We start from the raw sequence: 11,089 nt of genomic DNA on the forward strand, positions 1-11,089 counted from the left end.
TTCTTCTGCAAAGAGGTAATAAGCTTTTCATGACAGGAAGCTGTATAAAATCTGCTATTTCACAATTCTTGGTTAAAACCCGATAATTTCTAAGGGACGGGCTTTCAGCATTAAGTCAGATATCAAGAATAAGGACTAGGACACAAAATCAGTAAATGCATGTTATCAGAAGGGACACGTCGAAAGATTTTGATCCCCAATCTAGCAATAGTAATCATGAAATAAGGTAAGGTTTGGGTGTGGTCAAGTAAGGTATTTTCCTCATAAGGCGATAATATTAATGCTTCAAGATCTAAATCTTTCAAGCCTTAATTTGTCGCTCTTTGCCACAAAAATATGGCCTCATGTTCATGTACTCTCAGTTGATCTTTTTACCGCTTGTCTATGTATTATTGTTTTGGCTGTAGAAATAGCTAGTTTAGGCTCTTTAATCAGGAGTTTCTGTTTGATGTTATACTAATCTCTAGTATGCGATACTGCATCTGTTCTATTATCTGATCAACCATATGAGTCACGCGCTAGCATCTTTTTTCCGATAAAGAATCCACTATCTGCTACTTGTATCATACACATAAGGTGTTAATCCTGAATCATACAACTTTTTTCCGAGAGAAGAATGCACACTGCTTATCCGTGACATTCAAAATTATTATTTCCCCTTAGCCAACTTCAGTTCTAAAGAACACTAGCTTATGACCCTTAGTTGACTAGTGGGTATGCCTTTGGGCTTCTAAAACTTTTCCTTGTTTGAATTCTCAATTAAGGTGTTAATCCTGAATCATACAACTTTTGCCTGGTTATGTAGAGCCAGCAAATTATGCTGAATCATTTAGACAGCCTAGCATGTAAACAATCTTGCCCATACTCAAAGGTATGGTGGAAGTAAAATGTAGACAGTTTTAACCCCATCTAAAGGTACCGAGCCAAATTCCAAAGAACCTCTCAGAGAGTGAAAGTTGAACCCTTAATAAGTGGTTTTCAAGCTGATTCAACTCAGCTTGTTAACAGGTAGGTTAAGTCACTAAGTGTAAATCTCAAAGGTATATTGAGTCATATAGATTATAGACAACGGAGCATGTAAACAGTGTTGCCCATTCTCAAACGTATGGTACAGATGAAATGTAAATAGTCTTAACTCTTAACTCTTAACTCCACCCACAGGTAGCAAAATGAGATCGGCCTATTTTGCAGAAAATAAGGATTGAACCCTTGGTAAGGTATTATCTTGACTGATTGATATACTTATTAAAAGGTAGGTTAAAAAACTAAGAGTAACTAGTCAACCAAAACAAAATCACATGTATTTATAGCACATTTAAGAGGTTACTAGATTTAGATCGGCGTAGAACGCGAGTCCATTAAATAATTTGTATTCTGTATATCCGATAAAATGAACTAATTAACATTTGATTAAAATGTATTTTATTTTTGTAACCAAATCATAAATAATACGGAGTATGTTTTATAACCATGAATTCACATCATTTTAGGCTATATTAGTATACTTGATACTAAATAATGAAATTTTTGGTTAGTGAATTATAACATTATGATGACATCAGGAAAGTATTGTTGGACAACCTAAATCATAATTAAGTTTTTCTTAAGTCATCACAATATTTCTTTTAGTAGTATAGTAAGATAAGATAAGATTAAAAATGAAGCGTGTTTCGGTCAAAATTTCTAAGATAATTTTAAAAAGAATTTTAGACAACTCAAGAACCGAAGATTTGTAATTGGGGTTTAGTGTTCAAGGATCTTCAATTAAAAGGAAAGTTTTCTTAACAACAACAATAAAAACTAAGAGTTTTGGTGAAAAAGAGTTTTAAGAAGATATTTGAGATAGAAATACTTCGAGTAATTAAAAAAACCGTTAAAGATAAAACAAATTGATGTAAATTAACAATAAGATTCTAAAGAAAAACAAAAAAAGATAACGACACCAGAATTTTGTTGACGAGTAAAACCCTTGATCCAGTTAAGTGATCTTAGGTAAAAAAAACCCCGGGAGGATGCAATCGACCCTTCCTTAGTTCTTTTATTATTTTTTTTATGTTCTTTATAATACAATATGGGTGAGAGTGATTTGATCGAACTAATGAACAGAAAAGAAAACAAGTATGCAGTGAATAAGTGTGTATGACTACAAGTGTGTGTGTAGTTAACCTATTCTCGATCAATCACCTCTTATTTATAATGTAAATTCCTAACTAATTAACCGAAATATCCGGAATCTTCTGTGTTGATAATATTCAACGTGTTGAGGTTAAAAAAGTTTGATAACGGCAAATCTTTATATAAATGATTTTACTTAGTCATAACAACGAAAAGGTTGTTGATGATGATGGATCGAAGTTCAATCATTTAAGAAAACAATTAGGGCTGGGGCACCCCATTTTTGCTCATCAGTGTTGTTTTATATGTAGTTTGCTCATTGATGTGTTAATTGTTTGAAAAGTTATTATTTTTAGTGTTGTAGAACATGTATATTGATAGATTAATGTATTTTGTGGTAGATTAATAAAAACAGTGATACGTTTATTTTATTTTTTTTACTTTTTTGGATATGTGAATTTTAGTCCCCTAAAAGCACCTCCCTGTGACGGTCTTTGAATTATCGTCAAAAACTATTCGGAATAATAAACTAGGTTGATGATGAATCATCCGTACAATAACTTTTACTACATGAGGCCGGTCCTTATACCCACGTTTTGGGGGGTCCGATGCACATTCAAGGCTGAAGCTATTAGCACCATCACGTCTTAGGTTGCGTCCAAGGTGTTTCTCCCATTTGTAGACGTGCAGCAATTAACTTGTGGGGCCCGATTTTTCGTTTGACCGTTGCATAAATTAAAAAAAAAACTAAATTAACTCTCATATGGTGTGTGTGTGTGTGAGAATCGTGAGGTGTAGGTGTGTGTGTGTGTAGTATCAGGAAGAAGATGCATATCTATATAATTTAATATTAAATTTCATTTTAACCCTTATTGTATTTACAAATTAGTTATTTTAGTTTTTACAACTTTACTTTTAACCCCAAAATTTGTACATAGATTTTTATTAAAATAGTATTATATTTATATTTATTAATAATAAAAGTTTTAATTAACAAATTTATATATAGATTTTTACTTTAATAATTATTGAATGTAGAAAAATGAAATAATATAATGGATGAATAGTGAAAGAAGTGGGGAAAAAGTGAGTAATATAATGAGGAAGTGTTTTTAAAGTGTTTTAGAAGAGAGAAAACTGATAAATAGTAGAAGAAGTGAGTAGTTTAAGGAGAGGCCTTAGAGAACCAAAGTCAATTTGACAACCAATGTGAATGATGATATATCGTAGATTGACCTCATATAGAAAGTTCTAAGCAACTCACGGGTGGATTATCAATTTTCTCAATTAATTATTGTAAGATGAACATTGTACCTTACTATTCACTAGTACTCAGGTCATTCAATGGACGGGTAGTCTCAAAATATTCTATCAACTTAGAAATTTGTCAGCTGAATAGTCACTTCATTGGTCAAAATACTCTTAAAAATTTCACCCATTCACCATTGACCGAGTTATGTATGGTCGTGCCTTGCAAATAGCAAATTTCAAAAAAATAAAAAAATTTGGTAAGTTCTCGTATAAAGTTTCTATGTATTATAAATAATGTATTTTTCGTCGAAACAAAGCTTGCTTTTATATTAAACTATATATCAATCAATAAAAATAAACATATTTTAATAATTAAAAAATAAAGTAGTTACATTAGATATGAAGATCAAGTACTAATTCTTGATGGGTAAGTTTCTGTTTCATTAATCTCTATATATATTCTTAGTAAATTGATTCTTGATAACAACTTTTGATATTATTTTAGTTAAAGCTAATTCAAGAGTGCTTTTCTTATGCAATGAAAAGCTAGCGAGCAAAAAGAATTTCTTTTGGTTTCCGTCAAATATAGACAAATTAATAATTTACACAGTTATTGCTATGATTCGAGCAACCACCAATATGACCAATATCACAACTTAATCAATACGAAAGCTAAAGAAGAAACATATGAAAATTAAATCTATATAAATATTGATTCCCTTTTGTTTTCAACTTAAGTTAAATAAAAAGATAAACAAAAAAGTGTACAGTATATAATTTGAAAATACATATCAATTCTTCAATAAAGATCATCTCAAACGTTTTGATTTTCTTCGGGTTGTTTCACTCTGAAACAATCCATACATGCACAATACAGAGTCGTAGTTGATGGTTAACATGTGTTGGCTTAAGATCTTCAAGATGAACTGATGTGGTCTTATTTTTTGTTATTGAAAAAGAAGCCATAATGAACCTATAATAGACAACAAACAAAAAAATAAAAGAGATAACAATAACAATAACATAAAAATTCAATGTTAAATAATAATAATAATTAAATATGAACAAAGTATATAAATAGGGTTTTTTTTGCCGTAGATTTTTTTTTGTTGAGAATGTTTGAGAATTTTTTTTAGATGGAATATATAATAATAATAATAATAATAATAATAATAATGATGATGATGATGATAATAAAGAACTTTTTTATAAGATTTTTTATTAAAGGTTGGCCATTTATTAAATAAATATTAAAAAATATAAAGGATCAACAAGGAGAGAGTATTAAGCTAAAAGAGGGGGATTAGTGGTGCCAAATGTACCCCAACTTTCTCTTTTAGTTATATTATAGATAATGAGGTACAAGTTATTTTAGGACCACTCCTTATTTTAGGATCAATTAGGACATATGTAAATTGTAACTTACACATCATCATCATCTCTGACCACCATCATGATTTTCTGGCGACGACGACTACTAGAAAATCATGTTTAAGTTAACTTACACATGTGTAAGTTATATACAACTTACACATGTGTAAGTTAACTTAAACATGATTTTTCGGCAACGGCGGTGGTTGCAGTCGCCGGAGGAACATGATGGTGGTAGGAGATGATCATGGTAGTGGTGGTAGTAAAGATGATGATGATGATGTGGTCCTAAAATAAAGAGTGATCCTAAAATAACTCACCCTAATATCTTTAGATATTTTAGAAACATATAAATGTATTAATAGTTCATCAAAGATAGAGCCTAACTCAATCACCATAAAGAAAGAATCCAACAAATCTATTAACGAACTCTGCATGAGTACTCAAAATTTGGAGAACAAGTATAAGAATTATTCAAAAAAAAAAAAAAATCAATTTGTAATTTTTATCAATTGTAAAAACTTTTGATAACATCTGGATAGCTTTTGATTTTGGATGTATGTACATTTTATACGTTTTGGAAAAATTTTAATTGATTTCTTGAATCAATAAAATCAAATTTTGTTTTCAACCTTGCATAATTATTATAGTTGATTGATTTTTTGATTTGAGAATTCATTCTAAGTTCGTTATTATTTTATGTAGATATCCTTTAGCTGCTAACACATGTGCATATTATAAGATTTTCGCTGAAAATATCTGATGTATATGAACATACATATAAATAAAGACTTGGGCTTATTATATAACTTTGACCAAGTGAAGTCATACTGCCTTTACATTCAAGCAACGTGACTCGATCTTGTGACTTTCAAGTCTATTTGTATCTTTCATGGGAACCACGTGAGAAGGCCCCACTTCATTCTTCACAAACCTAAGTACCTAACATTTACGAATGACAGAATGAGAGGACAAATAGTGTGATTAACGGGTCGAAGGGGGGTGGTTGACTACGGTTGGGTTAATGGGCACCATTTTTATGGTCGCGCACATAAAGAAAAAATACTTGTACAGTTTAATGGTTGCACCAGCTTCATATGCTATAGGTCTCGTGTTCGAAACATAAGAAAGACATTTTAATGAGTTATTTAGTGAATTATGTTTGAGTCCTGCAAAAAGGGTTTTATCTCAATTAAATGTCGTGCCTTCGGTTGATTTAATTGGGAGTTTCTCCTCCTACTAAGTATTGAGGGTGATAGGCTCTCTCGTGTGGACCCGGTTAAGGCGATGTTAACTAGATCTCCTGTTGCGAGCAAATGATCCATATCTTTCAAAAAATAAAAAATAAAAATTAAATACTTAGGGTGTGTTTTTTTTTTATAAAATGTTTTCAAGTTTTTCATTTTTAATTATAACTGTACCTAATTTTAGCTAACTACCTATTCACTATAACTGTAAAGTTGTAGAATGATTTAACTTTATCATTATAATGGAAGACTTTCTTTTCTGTTGCTTAATTGATTGAAGGAAGGGAAGAGTGGTTTGATTTGTGGTGTAGTTATCATCTTCAATTAGTTAGAAATATGCAAATGGATTGAATGAAAAAAAGATGAGGATTGAAAGCAAAGAGAAAGACAAAGTAAAGATGAAGAGTGACCACATGTTTGAACTTAATTGGGCTATATTATCCATGTGTTTTGTGCTTGTATAAAAGGGGTATATTGTTTAAATTCGTCAGTTTTCAAAACCTTGTCTACTTTGTAAAATAGCCTTCCTTTTTTTTTATTAAAACAATTTTTTCATTTTAAAAATACGTTCAAAACAAAAAATACTAATTTCATTTTTCTTATTAAAAAACACGTTATAATATAATGACATAAGTGAAAGATTGAAAGTGGGATGACAGTGGTGGCAAGGGGTGACGGGGGTGCGGTAAGAGGTGACGGGGGTGCAAGGATGGAGGCGTAGGGACAAATCTTTATATATAATAAAGAAAGATTGTTTTTAAGAAGTATTTTTAGAAAGATTATGATGTGTCAAGATCACATATTTTTTAAAAGGTTTTTTCTTTTATTTATGATGTTATATTTGAAAGAAAAAAAAAACCTCACTTAATGCTTATTTAAAATTTTCAATCTTTTATCTGAAACAAATAAATTTTAAATTTTTCTATAAAATATTATGAAATATCTTTTTATACTTTGTTAACGCAACAGGTACTCTTATTTTACGTATCTTTGTGTTAGTCGATTCACTGTCTCCATATCAAGTTATAATATATTGATAACCAAAAGTACATACATTCTTTTATATTTTTTTTTTGTTTTAAAATTTTGATTATAATGGCCGGATTGAACCTGAGTTGCTTACCTAGTTAATATAACTTGAGATTTTCAAAAATTTAGAAAATAAAAAATGAAAAGTGAAAAAAAAAAAATTTAAATGTATTCTAGTTTTCCTTAGAAAAGTAAAAACACAATGTTTTCTGTTTTCTTGGAAAATAATTTTGAAAATTATGATTTGATCGTGTTCTTTGTTTTTCATGTTTTCGTGAAAAACAAAAACAGAAAACAAAGAGTGTTAACTCCCTTAGGGTGCGTTTAATTGTTGAGAAAATGTTTTCAAGTTTTACATTTTTAATTTTTTTGAAAATAAATGGATTTCTGGAAACAAATAAAAATTTTAAAACACACATTCTAATTAGAAAATACTACATATCATTTTCCATTTTGGAAACTAGAAAATATGTTAGAGACATGATGGGAAGAGAATGGGAAAGACGAAAATGAAAATAGAAAACAATGAAAAGATGTTTTTAAGTTTTTCATTAAAAAAAGAAAATTATTATCTTTGTTTTCCTAAAAAAATTTCTTAAAAAACCTATGATTAAAACACATTTTTCAGTAATTATATTTTTTAGGAAAAAAAAAATGAAAAACAATAAATATTTTCTATTACCAAACGCGTCCTAACTTTTGAAACTCGGTAGTAAATTATGGTTATCTTTTGAATAGATTTTGAGTATTTGAGTTTTACTTACGTGAATTTTTTTTATTATTATTACTTGTAAGATATAGTTGTGATTATTTTACCAAATTACAAAAACAAACAAAAAAAAAATAAAGAATTTAAGTAACATCAAATACTGCTATGGACCTGCGGTAGGGAGACTACATTTAAAAAAGGCCATTTAACCAACAAAAGGTAAGGTCCTAAGGATGAACCCTTGATCCATATTTCCAAAGACAAGTGGATCGAAACCTTTGCTTATATAAAAGAGGATTGCAACACAAGGAATTCCAGAACTACTCTTACACAAACCAAGCAGCACAGTTGAATCAGTGGTAAATACCTTTGCCTCTGGAGACAGAGATTATGGGTTCGATCCTCATCCCATGCAAAGGTTGAAGGGTCTTTTCTACCATTTAGGTAGAAACTGGAAGCAGCCTCTCTACTTAGGTAGAGGTAAGGTTTGCCTACATCTTAACCTCCCCCATACACCGTCGAGGCATTGGGGCTCAAAACCCGCGGAAGGCGGCACTAAGTAGTTACTTACTTACTCTTACACAAACCATAGGCGGGCCTACATTAAACCTAGGGGTAGCCCGGGCTACGGGTTTGCTATATCCATGTAGTGTACTTTTGGAAAACGATATATTATTTATTGGTGTTACGGGTCAAACAAATATGGGATACCCGTCAATGTAACTAATTCAAAACTTTCAAAAGATTATCCTAATAATAAACTTATAAAGACGTACTTGTGCATTAAATGATAAATGAAAACTACACATAGTGCAAAAAACTCTTAACAATCATTAAAAATAGTCAAAAATCCTAAAAAATCGTAACAATTTAGTCAGTATCTTTATTTTACGTCGATATAAGGCCAGCAATAAAAAATTGTGTTATCCGTCCCTATAAATCTTGGGTCCGCCACTGACACAAACACGCTTAACTTCATAATTCTTATTGGATCCGGTGCATTAATGTTGGTATGATCGTAACTAATTACATTATTTTACCATATACAGTACTATTCTTAGCACTAAATTAGATGATCCGCCTTATGTCTTCAAATCATCCAATGTCACTGATCAAAAATGTATATCAGTCGTAAATACGTAAGACTCATAGAAGGTTTATATTCATTGTCTGGTCACAAGCTCTAAATAAAAACTTTCTATTTGATTCAACTACTTTTAAATTTTAATATAGAGGTGATATAAGTACCTTTATTTTTTGATACATATACCATTAGATACAACATATATAACAACAGTACAAGTAAATTAAGCTAGTTTGTAACAAAAGTATTAAAATAAAGGGATAAATATCTTAAAATGTAACAAACTTTAAACGAATGCCTATAGTAGGAAATAACTAAAGTTATGTGTATTGTATGTAAGCAACTTGAAATAATATTTATATTATGTAAGAAAATGTATTCAATCAATTAAAATCAGACAAGTGACACCTCTATAGACATTCGTTCAAAGTTTGTTACATTCCAGTTAAACCTAAAATAAATGGTAAATATATCATTTCTCTTTATTACATATATAAGAAGTAATTTTTTTGATTAGTAAAATTGAATAAGAACCTCAACTAATTAAAAATTGTGAAAATAATTCTAGTGCTCCCATCTAATATTCTTAATTTTGTATGTAATTCATTAAAATATTTTTATCTAATTAATGATATATTGTTAGATAAAAAAAAATATAAAAAAAAAAAAAACTATGTCGGTGTTCTCAAAATTTTGTCACTATTCATTAAAGGACTCACTTGATATACTTTTGAGAAAATTTCATCATTATTCGAACAAAGATTAAGAATATAAATAGTTAGTTCATGATTTGTTTAAAAGATTATAATATAAGAATTAAACACCGAATATTAATTTTTACTTTGTTCGACCAGATTTATGCTATTACTTTGGCTATAATGTTTAACTAGATTAATACCCGGTCACCGACCGGGTTATCTAAAACTTATACAATACATATATCACACATCCCGAAAAATATAGTTTTATAGCATATCAAAATGGAGTTTGTTATGAAATCGGACATAATATTAAGATGTCGAATCTTGTACATTTTTTTGTATAACATATATAGAGTAGGTTTTATATATCATCGACATTACCCGAAATTCGACTTCAAAGTGACCCAGAAAAACTGGGTTAGGGTTGTAAAGTTTCGACCCGGTAACCTGCCAATTTGATTTTTCTTATTGTCGGGTCGGGTTGAACTTTTGGGTAAATAGGTTAACCCGTCAACCCAAAAATATTTTAAATTCATATAAAAAAATCTTAGTGGAACGATCCACTAACTCATTTGATCTGACAACCCACAACCAATTTACGTGAAATCAGTCCACCAACCATGAACCATATCACCTGAAATCAACCCACCATACCATTTAACCCACAAATTTGAATATTTCTGGTTGGTGGTAGGATTTGGGTTGACGAGTTAGTAGGTTTTGGTGGAGCTCTTCAAGTTGATTGTGACGTTAGGCCGGGTTGGGGTTGGGTATTTTCAACCCGTCAACCCGTACTTATTAATCTGAACCCGATAAAATTATAGTTTATGAGTAGTAGTAGTAGGCTGATATGGTGTTCTATGTATATATGTTTATATTTTATTTTTATTTTTATTTTTTAAGTTGTAGATTATGTTTATAATTAAATGATAAACAAACATTTAATTACATTACATGTTTTAGGTAAAATAAAACAAATATTAAAGTAAAACAAATCTTTTATCATACTAAAGCACACTTCTAATAACTTATTAGCCAATCATAACTCTTAACTGTTATAAATTTTAATTTTGACTTTCATTGACTTTTTTTATATAAATAAATACTAAAATCTTTACATATAATAAAGAAAAACTGTCTTCTAAAACTATTTTTAAAAAAAATATTATCTGGCATGTCTATAGTTTTTGTACAAAAGACTTTAATTTATTTATGATGTCATATTTATTATTCAACATTTTTAAAGATAAATAGTCCGTTAAATGCTTATTTTAAATTTCTATTTTAAAGATGTCTTATATGCTTTATTAATGCAATAAGTACTTATATATAAAAATTATGTTAGTTAATTTAGTATATTCAAACCAAACTATAACATATCAATAACAAAAAATACATATATATATCTTTATATCGTTATAATTTTTAGTTTTAATTAAAATACTCGGGTTGAACCCGGATTTATTAGCTAGTATTATTATAAAAAATAATGTCGACAACCTACATATCTATTATTTAATTATTTTTTTTCTGATTACCTATAACTATATCTATATATTAAATATAGTTAAGTATTATTTTT

The sequence above is a fragment of the Erigeron canadensis genome, chromosome 5 (genome assembly GCF_010389155.1).
Source record: "Erigeron canadensis isolate Cc75 chromosome 5, C_canadensis_v1, whole genome shotgun sequence".
Lineage (NCBI taxonomy): Eukaryota > Viridiplantae > Streptophyta > Magnoliopsida > Asterales > Asteraceae > Erigeron > Erigeron canadensis.